Genomic DNA, 11847 nt, shown 5'->3' on the forward strand with positions numbered 1-11847 from the left:
GTGGGTATGTCACCTCTGTCAGAGAGGATGTTTAGGGTGTCACGTATTTGAAATGCCATTTAAGCATGTCAAATGTAGTACGTGATCCCACTCATCAGCGTATCACATGTGTACAAAAACATGACTTGAAGGCTGTCATTGGTGTTAAAAAAAAGACAACATGGTGTCATTTGGGGTCAAATATGACATTTCAGGTGTGTTCTGGGGTCAAATATGAACCACCCCGATGCAGAGATGCACCCTGTGACTCAGGTCCCACAACCTGAGCAACATAGACGTAAGGGAAATGACATCAGAGGTTGTTTGTGCACGTGGATGTGTCAGAGTGTGAGCTGCACCTTTACGGATGTGGTCCACACTCAGTCCATCGTGGCATGCACTATGTCATGATAATTGGACTGCAGCCATGCTATTCGTCATGCATTGCCACTTGCATTGTCAGTGTGGCTCATGGAAACTCAGCTTTGCTGGTTTCAGCACATGTGCATGGGTTTGTTGTGAGATTAGTGATGTGTATGGAGGGCCCCCTCTGGGCACATTGTTGACGGGCCTACTTGCTGATTCTATGTGTGCTGCAGTATGCCAAGGAGATCAGGGACATGATCCAGAGTCATTATGGGTGTGCACTATGCAATACTTAATTGTGCATGTGTGCCATTGTGCCCATCTCCCCCAGTCCCTGGTCATTACTCACCCTGTTGCTGTTGGGTCAAGTCATGTTTAGCAGTGTCCAGTCCCCCAACTCCTGCCACCGACTCCCCACTGATTACTGTGGACACCATTTCCTCCACCTCATCCTGTTCTGCTGTGGCGCTGGACTCCCACCTCCAGTCTGCATTGCTGCTTTCCAGTTGTTAGCGAGTTTCAGCTTTGTTTTGCACTTTACATAATTCCAGTGCTTCTTGGCACTTCACTCCGACTGCATACACCTTGGCCAAGATGGACTACCATATTGTATTTTTAGTTGCCAATGACACAGTGGAGGTGATTAACAGTTGTTGGTGGTGTTCAATCACCTCCGTAATCAGGATCTTGTTTTCCTGAAGTCTTCCTCTTCTCCTTGCCCTTCTCCATCCCCGAGGTACCTGGCTGGTTCTCTGAGGGCTTTATGGGGTTCTGGTTGGCCTCTGTAGTTGCTCCAGCTTCCTCCATGGTGCTTCTCAGTTGTTTGGGTTTTGTGTTTTAAAATTCTTGCAGATTTTATGGTGATTTTTCCCGCATGACGTGGGAATAGCAAGCCTGGCGCTGCTTATTGCTGATATTTTTATCGCTGTTGATCCCATCGCCACTTTTTTCACGTTTGGGATTCCTTTTTTGCGGCATCCCAATAATTTTGATGCGAACATTTGACTCGTTATTGGGAAACTATCCCTGTTGCCGGCGTGTTGAGAATACGCCATTAACACGGCGTTAGTTTCCCGCAATAGACGGCGTTATGTAAAATTGCGTTAACCTAGGTTGACGATAATCATCACCCATTCCTGAGGATATCCCTCAATGTATTTTACTGCTGCTGAAATCTCATCTGGACAGGAAACCTCCCAAAACTCCGCTTTTCAACCTAGCCATGATTCGTTCTATTGACACCCTATTCCCAAGGATTTATCTACCTTTGGTTCATATCTTCCCCAATTACATGTATTCTTTTCTCTCTTCTGATCCCTGCCATATCTGTACAGGCTTCCAATAAATATATTGTGTAGATGACAGCCACAATTTAATTCAAATGCATCAGTCAATCTAAGTTGATTCATGTGTGTTTATGAATTGTTTGTATCCAAGGCACCTAAAAGAAAAATAAGCGGCTTAATAAGGCATTCTTCATTAGGCCCCACAAACGGCGTAAAGCATTTACATAATTTCTGAATATCCCTCTCCTTATAAGTATTCTAAAATGTGATTACAATGCAGCTTCAGAAATATGTGGAAGCAAATAATATTCTTGGAGTTTTAAAGTCTGTCAGCCTAATTGGATCCCTGCGACGAACATGCTCTTTATTATTTCATTTTTTTCACCTCAGCATAATTCCTCTAATTAAAAGCCTATACCCTAAAAAAAAAATTACATTTTATATTATCTGAAAAACACATTACATTTCACTGCTGCTAAAAAAAGTCAATGCCTTCTATTACAGGGGCACCCCAAAACGTACCTACCCAGAACATTTGGCAAAACTACAATACAAACAATGGTTGCTGTATCCATGAAAACACATTTATTTGAGTTAATTAATAGTGCCAACAAGGAACAATCTGCTGCTTCACAAAAAAATCAAAAAATAATCAAAGCATCCTTCAATAAAGGTTAAGACGCTTAACCAAATGCCATTATATAGTAATTCAAACTAGTAGTACAGATAGACATGCCCAGTGCTCATTTCTTATGTGATGTCGACGATAAACAAAGTGTCAAAAGTGTTTATAACAACTAAACGTTGGACCAATATTCGTTCCTGAGTGGTACTTTCTTATACAATTAAATTTAGGTAGCAACTGAGACTGATCCTAAGGCTTCTATGTCAATGAATTTGCTAACCATCTGAAAAATTACCAGAAACTAAACAGAATATGAAAATGAAGAATGGTGCCAAAAATAATAAAACAGTTCCGTATTTCCCTTGCATTTCTCATGGAAAGGTCTGAAGGATAATACAGAAAAGTACCACTTTTATTTCGGATGCAGCTTGTTGTTAATACATTTAGACACCGCTGATTTCTTCAGTATGAATTTTTACAGGAAATAGTAATTCATGTTAAACCTGGTATGACCTTTGCAATGAATACTGAGTCTCAGTGATAGCTGTTCTGGTATAAAAACACGCATGCCGTTGTTACCTAAACGCATTATTAGATATCCTCTATGAATAAAGGAAAAACTCTGACTCATGGTACAATGTACTCTTCAGAGGCCATCTCCCTGTATTTAATATTTGATGTAAGCCTCTTGAGGTGTAGTGCCTCTAGAGCCTCAAAGGAAGGATGCAATGCATATACCCCACCATCATTTACAAGAAATTGCCCTTATGATGTCGAGCAGCAGTAGAAAATATAACAGTTGTTATAGGATTTGATACGAAAATATCTACCCACATTTTTTTTCAAAGTGTATGAAGGCTTCCACTATGGTACTGTGCTCATTAGCCTCGTGGGCCTTCAATTTCAATGTTTGAAGTTATTTCCGTTCTGTGCCAAGGGTGTGATGCATCCATGATGTCAAATACCCATGCTGAAAAATAATACGGAAGAGGTTCATTACTTAATAGTATCCCTGCATTAATTGTCACTCATGTCTTGAAGATGAAAAATTACGATGCAGGTTAGTCTTGTTTTTTTTAATTCCTCTAATATGAAATATTATACAGACTGTTTAATTGGATGACAAAGTTGTCCGAGTTCCAGAAATTTGATTCAAGTTTTGATTGAGCGGGGATATCTACAAGGAGAGAGGTTACACGATGAGATTGATAAATCATGAAATTCAATTAGTTGTATGATATAATGAAGACAATGAGTGATGAGACGCCGTGGCGGTAGTAAAACATCACAGGATATTATCAAGGAAGAAAAAGTAACCTTAAAAAACGAGCAGCTATGATTGAACAACATTTGTAGAACTGTTGTCGGTAGGTCATCTTACACAGGTATGCAGACAAATATGAACATGAAAGTCCTAATGCTTGGTGTGTGTAATGTTTATACTATTAACTACACATAATAAATATGTTTATGTAGCCTTCACCAATAAACCCAGTGCTATCAAATGCACACTATTGTGCAAGCGAAATAACCCTGCAGCCAATGCAACATCCTCTCAGTGCTTTGAGGAGAGAAAAACAAAACCACAAAGGAAAATATCAAAGCTCTCCAATGACAGGAGGCTTGTGACTTCAACTTCTATTGAACATGAAGAATCAGAATATAACACGTTGGGCACAGTCTCAAGAGGTGGACTCGATATTTCTGACACTTAAATAGTGTCAACTTCTGTAAGCTGAAATGTAAAGAAATATTATGGAAGAGGCCCCAATAATGGAAGCTAAGGTCAGTTAATTCTACCGGAGGACTGAAGACAGGCTCCTTTAGTTGTACAGAAGCTAGCATACAACCTCTATATCAGTGGCTACCAGAATGCCAGACTCATCTGCTGTGTGTGTGAGATCTTAAACAAATGTCTTGTGGTCTTTAACACATATAAATACATTTATCTCACTACTGGAATTATTACCGCTAGACATGTCAGCCAGAGGGTTGTCTTCCCCTGACCGTTTTGCCTATTTACCAACATTTTGTGCTGAAATTCGTTTTTGTTGACCTGCTAACCAGCGCTAATGTGCTTGTGCTCACTCCCCTGAACATGATATGATTGGCTTACACCTGATTGGTATGTTTATTTACTTGTAAGTACCTTGTAGAGTGCTATACCATATACCAAGGACCTGTAAACTAACTACTACTAGTGCGCATGCAACCCTAATTGTGCCACCCACTTAAGTCGCACTTTAAAATGTGTATCATGGCAGCCATAGCAACTTGGCAGTATAACCCCCTTTCTTAGCCTTACATTCCCCTTTTATTGCATACAAGTCAACCCTAAGGTAGGCCCTAAGTGACCGTAGGGCAGGGTGCATTGTAATTAAAAGTCAGGACATGTACTAGTTTTAAACCAAGTAGTGAAAAGGTCCTAAATTCATTGATCACTACTCTGAGGCATTCCACTCCCATAGGAGAATATTGCTTTGCCTTATTACATTTAATAAGTGCTAACTTTTGATTGGGTATCATGCAAAAATGTCTCAATGGGTACCATCACTACATAGGGCACAATTCAAGAATAAATCATTTATGCAAGAAACAACAACATTTGACTCCAACCTTTTGTAAATGTAATTATTATTTTTAACAAAGGCAAAGAATGCTTCAAGGGTCATAATACAGCACCATCCATGATTTAGAATTGTGTATTAAGTGTAAAGGGAACACATTGTGCTCATGAAAAAATATTAAAATGGCCCACATGAAACATGTGTGAGTAAACGTAAAACAGCATATTGGAAATATTTCAAAGAGTAATATGCTGAATCATTTCGATACAATATTGTCTTCGTGAAATCATGTTATAATTAAAAATCCATAATTTGCTGGTACATGTCGACCTCGTTTCGACCATCATGACTTGAGGTCATCATCAGGACAATAATGACACAAAAGGATGTTTGCTGTCTAAGGGAAAAGTGAAGAGAATAATTTAAACCCTGGCTCAGAATGAAACTGGACCAATAAGTTATTACAAAAGGGCTGAGTTGTAGATACCTGAATGGTGTCCAGGGCACCTAAATGGAGGACTAAGAAAGGAGAGATTATTGTTAGCTGCAACTAGTCTAACATGAACTGAGAGGCCCAAAACAATTAAATTAGGGAACCGCTGATACACTCATGTAGAGAAATTCCCGCCGGTGTGTGTATATGCTTCTGACCAGGGACAGAGTAACAATAAATCCACTATGGATGGTCTGATAAGGAATCGCAAAGGAGTCACAGATCTCATTTCCAGAGAAAGGACTGAGCAAATCACATACATTAGAAGCGATTTTGCAGAGGGAGATAAGAAACTATGTTACCACACTATGGGGCCTATTACGATGGAGGATTTTCCGCATCCTCCGGGCTGGCGGAAGCCACCGCCGGCCCGGAGGATGCGGAAAATCCTCTGCGGACCCACCAAAGACCCACCGCCACATTAGGATGGCTGGTGGGTCCTGGTTTCCGTCTGCAGCTTTTCCGCCGCGGTTGGCTTACAACCGCGGCGGAAAAGCACTAATATGGTGACGGTGTCTCTCAGACACCGTCAGCCAGATTAGGATGGGCTCTGAAACATGCTTTTCCGTGGCGGCTTTTCCACCGCGGAAAAACATGTGTAACTTCACTGCGGGGGCCCGTTGAGGGCCCCCTAGGTGAAGGGAGGGGTGGGGGGTGCACATGGGGGGTACCGATGGTACCCCCCTGCATTTGTATGCAGAAAGCGGCAGGCACCGCGCGGTGCCTGCCACTTTCTACATACAAATGCAAAGCGTGCATTTTTAACATTGCTGTGGGTGCAGCTTGAAGCCGCACCCGCCGCAATGTTAAAAATATAGGATGTGACCGCCAGGGTGGCGGTCACATCCTAATTGCACAGGAGGGAACTCCGCAGCCCATGCGGAGGTTCCCTCCTACTCTATGGTGGCGGACGGACTCAGGTCCGTCCGCCATCATAATGTGCCCCTAAATTTGTAATATATCATAGAGGATGTACTCTTTAAGGAAAAACACTCACCGGTATTGTAAGTGTGTCCCCGGGTGGTGGGGAACTATAAAGACTGCTGTAATTGTAGGCATGTCAATTAGCCCAATGGTAATGGCCGGTTGCAATCATGACTGAACCTATATGGGAGAAGGAACATTAATCACTAAGAGCGCCAAGCAATGTCTGCCCGTGAGGAGAGAAGGTGACAGGACAGAAGGGGAATGGGCCATTTTAAAAAGGAGTGCAGAGCACAGCCCAGGGTGAAAACACTACACCGCTGGTAGTGTATCAAGTGCCCTGGGGTGACTAATCATGGAGCGAGGTGGCCCATTGACGAGTCTGAGTGTGGGCATGTACATGGCAATAGGAAACCATGAATGATCCTATCTCCTAAAAGCTAGGTGGCAGGCATACAATCTAAACAGTACATTTAATCATTTCACATAAAGTGTACGGTAAATATAGTATTTCATATTTTTAGATAAAGTGCATATTAAATTTATGCTTCATGTATACAGAAAGACAAATGCATTTAAAGAAATGAAAATGCTTTATTAAAAATTAGAACAATTTGCACAGACAGTGTATGGTTAAATCCGTGCTTAGATGTAGGTCCTAAATAAATGGGAACCTAATATGCTCATCATGGTGTGTCATTGAAAAAAAGGGGTTCAAGTATAAACTATGGAACTCAATTCATCCAGGGTGTTCAGGTCATTATCAACAGAATTACAACAAGAGATCCAGCAGCACTCTCAGCATATAAGTAGCTGTAAATTACCGCCACCACATAGAGGAGGAGAGGGTTGGTCGATAAATGGCCAGATGAAATCCTTTTCAGTGTGATTTAAGGAAGTGAAATGGGATACCAACGGGGCGTTTTCTACTTTGTACTTGATTCTGCTTCTGTGCTGTATAATGTGGGTCCTGCCAATCTGGGCAGTCTGCCTCATATTGATATCAGGTCGAAAGGGCAACAGATGATGTAGGTTAGGTTAATCGAGCGACAATTGCTCAATTGTCTCAAAGGTTAGGTGTTGGTACCACTTACAAAACTTTTAGTGTTTGAAGTTAGTGCACACACCATGCAATTTTGACACTTGAAATGGCCAAATAAAGGGGGTAAGCCCCAGCAGTGGTGACGGACTGCTTGATCTTGGTTTTGGATGTCCATGTAATGGCATGGAATAAATGGTCACCTAAGTTACTCCCTCCTTTATAGGAAAAGACTGGAGGCTCAGAAAAGATGGCCTGGGAGCGAACAATGCTCCAATTGTTCTTAATTATTTTGCTGATCTTATTGCTGGCAGGGCAGACAGTGGACACAAAAGATAACTGTTTGTTCTGGGTTTTGTTCTTGGCCATGAGGAGGGTTTCCCATTGCCAATACCATGCGTGTTTGAGTGAGCAGGACATCAAGCATCTTAGGTAGCCTCTTGAAACCAACTTTTCTTTAAGTACAGCTGCCTTCCTGGAGTAATCCTTTTTCCATTTGCAATTCCTACAGATAACACATGTATTGACGATAAAGTAGCACATCTCTTGGGCCCCTTGGATTGTTGCTGGCGTACAATAACAATGTGTTACATTTTGTAGGTTTTCTAAATAGGGATGTGCCTATTTTACCTTCTTGGATTTGACATGAGGTTCCAAGAAGGGGAGGTCATTACTTTTGGCTTCAAAAGTGAATTGGAGATGGGATTGGATGATATTAAGTCAGTTGACATAAAGCTCAAGGGAGTCTTCCTTGCCATGCTAAATGAGCAGTATGTCATTTATATAACAATGCCAGAATGCGATCTATTTATGGAATGGATTATTGTGTGAGAGTGTTTTGTTTTTCTCCAGATCATCTGAGGCATCCTTCTGAGGATAGAAGGTATCTTTGTATAGGAAGTGGTTGTGTAGCAGACATCTCTGTAGGTGTTCCACAATAAAGTCAGTGGGTATGCATGTGGGTTTGGAACTGGACATGGGTAGTGTCCAGTAATTCATGTATGACCTACATATCTTCAATTTGGGGGATGTTGGTGTATAGTGACTCAATGTCTAATCCCACCAGAAGGTCTGAAGCGGGTTGAAGTATTTGTCTTCAGTTTGGCAGATCTGGTAAGGGGGATGAACTCTTTGATTACTGAGTCAATGTATCTGCTCAGGGCAATGCCTCAACCAGAGACAGCAGGTTTACCATGGGGATTCACAGCGTCCTTATGTATTTTTGAGAGGACATAAATGACTGGAGTGTATGGATGTGTCTATTAATAAGGAATCAGTGCTCTTTTTTGTGGTGATTCCTTGTTCCAAAGCTCTGTCTGTTGTCAATGTGATTTGTGCGTGAATCTCTGGCAAGGGGTCTGATGGTAACGAGCAATAGTGATAGGTGTTGAATAATTGTCTCAATATTTATCTGCTATAATTATCAGAGTGCATGTTCACTATTCCTCCACCTTTGTGGGCTGACGTGATGATCAGGTCCTGGTTTGTTTTTATTGATTCAAGGGCTTTCTTTTCGCAAAGAGGTTAATTATATGGAACATATTCAAACTTGTGTTTCAATTTCATAATCTCTTGCAAACCAATCTAGCAAAGGCTAAAATCGCAGGTGGCATAGTAGTCGAAGGGTGATGGAATGTAGAGGGGGCTAAAAATGAGGTCAGTGTGTGTTGGGGGTTCTCAGGTCTGTTGGCAAAAAACTATTGTAATCTAAGTCATTTGAAGAATTTGAGTAGGTCCGCATGGAGGTGAAAAAATTCACTACTTACTGTAGGAACAGAGAACATGCACTTACTTAGGAGGTTGAATTCTTGGAAAAACAGATTGTGGCCCGAAAGGTTAAAAATCTGAATGCTGTTGGTGTCAGGGATATCGGCCAATATAGGGGTGTTTGTTGTGGGTATCCCAATTGCTAAAACTTCAATCTAGTCTACAGTTCTCCTGGGTACTCATACTGGAAATTTGGCCTTCCTCTGCCTTGGCCCATCCCCAAAAATCGGGTGTGATGCGGGTTGTCTATGGGGTACCGGAGCAGCACTGGTACCCTCCCTGGATCAGGCTCATCTGCGGGTGACGGAGGTGAAGCTAAAATCACGGGAGCCGAATGAAAATGATTGCCTGAAATGTGATGTTGCTCTTTGAGTATGGTTTGTGGCCCCTGGGCACAGATGAAACAAAGCATTAAATGGTTGTGCATAGGGGTCCATGACCCTGCAATTTTATTGACTCCACCTACAAGGACTGTGTCTGTGCTCTTCATGCCCCAGTTTGTAAGCATTGCCTTGTTTTCATGCATCTGGATGAAGAAGGTTCTGGTCCCACAGTGCACTTTCTGAAGATTTATAGTGCAAGTTTCCACCTGTTAAGGAATTGAAGTGGAGATATTCAAGTACTGACAAACGGCAGAGTACACTGTGAAGATGAACATTTTAATTGCCAAGTTGCTGTGCCTTTTCGGCATGCTCTTTCTCATGATGCTTGCATCCCTGCTGCCTGTTAAGATTATAAAGGATGACTACGAGAAGCCGTTTTGCTCTGGGCGAACTCTCACCCTCTGCAATTCCTTTGCAGGAGGGGTTTTTCTGGCCACCTGCTTCAATGCTTTGCTGCTTGCAGTTCGCGATAAACTCACACAGCTGTTGCTTGACAGTAATATCACTACAAACTACCCCCTTGCTGAGACCATCATGCTGGTGGGCTTCTTCCTGACCGTCTTTGTGGAGCAGGCTGTTCTCACCTTCCGGAAAGAGAAGCCTTCCTTCATTGACTTGGAGACTTTTAATGCTGGGTCAGACATTGGCAGTGACGCTGAATACGAAAGCCCATTTATCGCTTCGACTCGTGGCCACAACTTGAACGACACTGGTCATGGCCACCATTCTCACAGTCACAACCTGAACATCCAGGAGTTGAGCCGGTCCAGTCCGCTGCGTCTCATCAGTTTGGTCCTTGCCCTGTCTGCACACTCCATCTTTGAGGGTCTCACACTCGGGCTGCAGGAAGACGGGACCAAGTTGCTAAGTCTGTTCATCGGAGCGGCTGTGCACGAGGCGCTTGTGGCCATGGTGCTAGGCATCAGCATGGCGAAGGCATCCCTGTCCCTGAAGGAAGCAGTCAAGTTTGCTATCCTGGTGAACCTGATGATACCTCTGGGCATTGGGATTGGGATTGGCATTGATAGTGCCCAGAACGTGGCTAGCAGTGTGGCCTTGGTTCTACTGCAGGGCATCGCTGCTGGCACCTTCCTCTTCATCACCTTCTTTGAGATCCTCATGCACGAGCTGGATGACAAAAGAGACCGCCTTCTCAAAGTTTTTTTCTTAGTGCTGGGGTATGCGATCCTTGCCAGCATCTTGGCAGGCCTGCTTATTTTAAAGTATTACATCTGGAAACCAAGGCAACAAATGTTTCTATTCCATGGGGAAAGATTGCCGTTTTGAGGCAGCTTATGTTGTCCGTTCCTGCTGCAAGTGATGCAGATGGACTCTGGAAGGCAGAGTGCAGTGGTGGGTTCCTTGGTGACCCGCAGCATCCTGGTAGATTCGCACTGGTCTGTTCAAGGAATGAATGGGAGAGAGAGGTTGATTGTACTGTACATAATGTTACTGTAAGTCTTGGTACTGGTTGAAAATGGCCTCTTTGTGGACTCTACATGGAATTTACCTGGTGTTACCTGGTGTATCTCCCTCAGACTCTGCTCCCGTCTGGGACTCCAAGCTTTTGTGCTCTCTTGTTTTGCACATGAGCTTGCTACTACAGTTGAAAAGAGGGCACGGTGAAGATCCATGGACGCTCTTGGAGCGGGGCCGTTTCAGTGTGGACCCTTCCTGCACTCGTGTGGCATAAATACAAGAGGGTTTATGCACTTTTTGCACTGATGGCATACATGTGACCAAATACACAGTCGTTGGGTGTTGTAATTTAGGCTGATAATGTTGAGCATGTTCGACTCCTTTTAATTTGTAGTGACGTGGACATAGACCCACAACAGTCGATTCAGACAAAGCAGAACACAGATGGTACTTATGCATCCTGGCCCCAACCACTCTTCCCAGAAGCCCAGAGTGGAGGCACATTTGTACCTCAACTGGAGCTCTACTTTTATAATACAACCCGCTGAAGATCTTGGCCCCATCATTGGGCCCAGTGAACCGGAGTGTGACCCTCACTGCATCAGGGGACTTTCTGATTTACTGAACACGGCGATGGTTTGTAATTTCCAAGCACAATATTTGTGAAAGTGAGCTAAAAAAAAATCACGAGCAATGAACATTAAAGTACTGCCTCCTACATTTTTGTGTTTACAATGTCCAATGGACTGGTTTGGAGGGGTGGCGATTCATAGGCACGATATGAACTTTTAATTCCAAATTCTATGAGTCTGCAGGAATGTGGGGCGCCTTTTGGGGTGTCTAACTAATGAGGAAGGCCACAATTGCCTCTATTTTTTGTCACGAGGCCTGAGGGTTGCCCCTTTTTTTACTGGTAGAACTGTGAGGTCATGAGTTCCTTCTTTCCAAGTTTCCGCACATCTCTCAGTGGTGGTCTTGAAAACATATCATGTTAGTTTC

General features: G+C 42.9%; 1 pseudogene; it reads left to right on the forward strand.

The window, feature by feature from the left end:
• The first annotated feature begins 9554 nt into the window (after nucleotides 1-9554).
• Nucleotides 9555-10716, forward strand: LOC144820364 (zinc transporter ZIP3 pseudogene; annotated as a pseudogene).
• Nucleotides 10717-11847: the final 1131 nt, after the last annotated feature.

The sequence above is a fragment of the Lissotriton helveticus genome, chromosome 2_1 (genome assembly GCF_964261635.1).
Source record: "Lissotriton helveticus chromosome 2_1, aLisHel1.1, whole genome shotgun sequence".
NCBI lineage: Eukaryota > Metazoa > Chordata > Amphibia > Caudata > Salamandridae > Lissotriton > Lissotriton helveticus.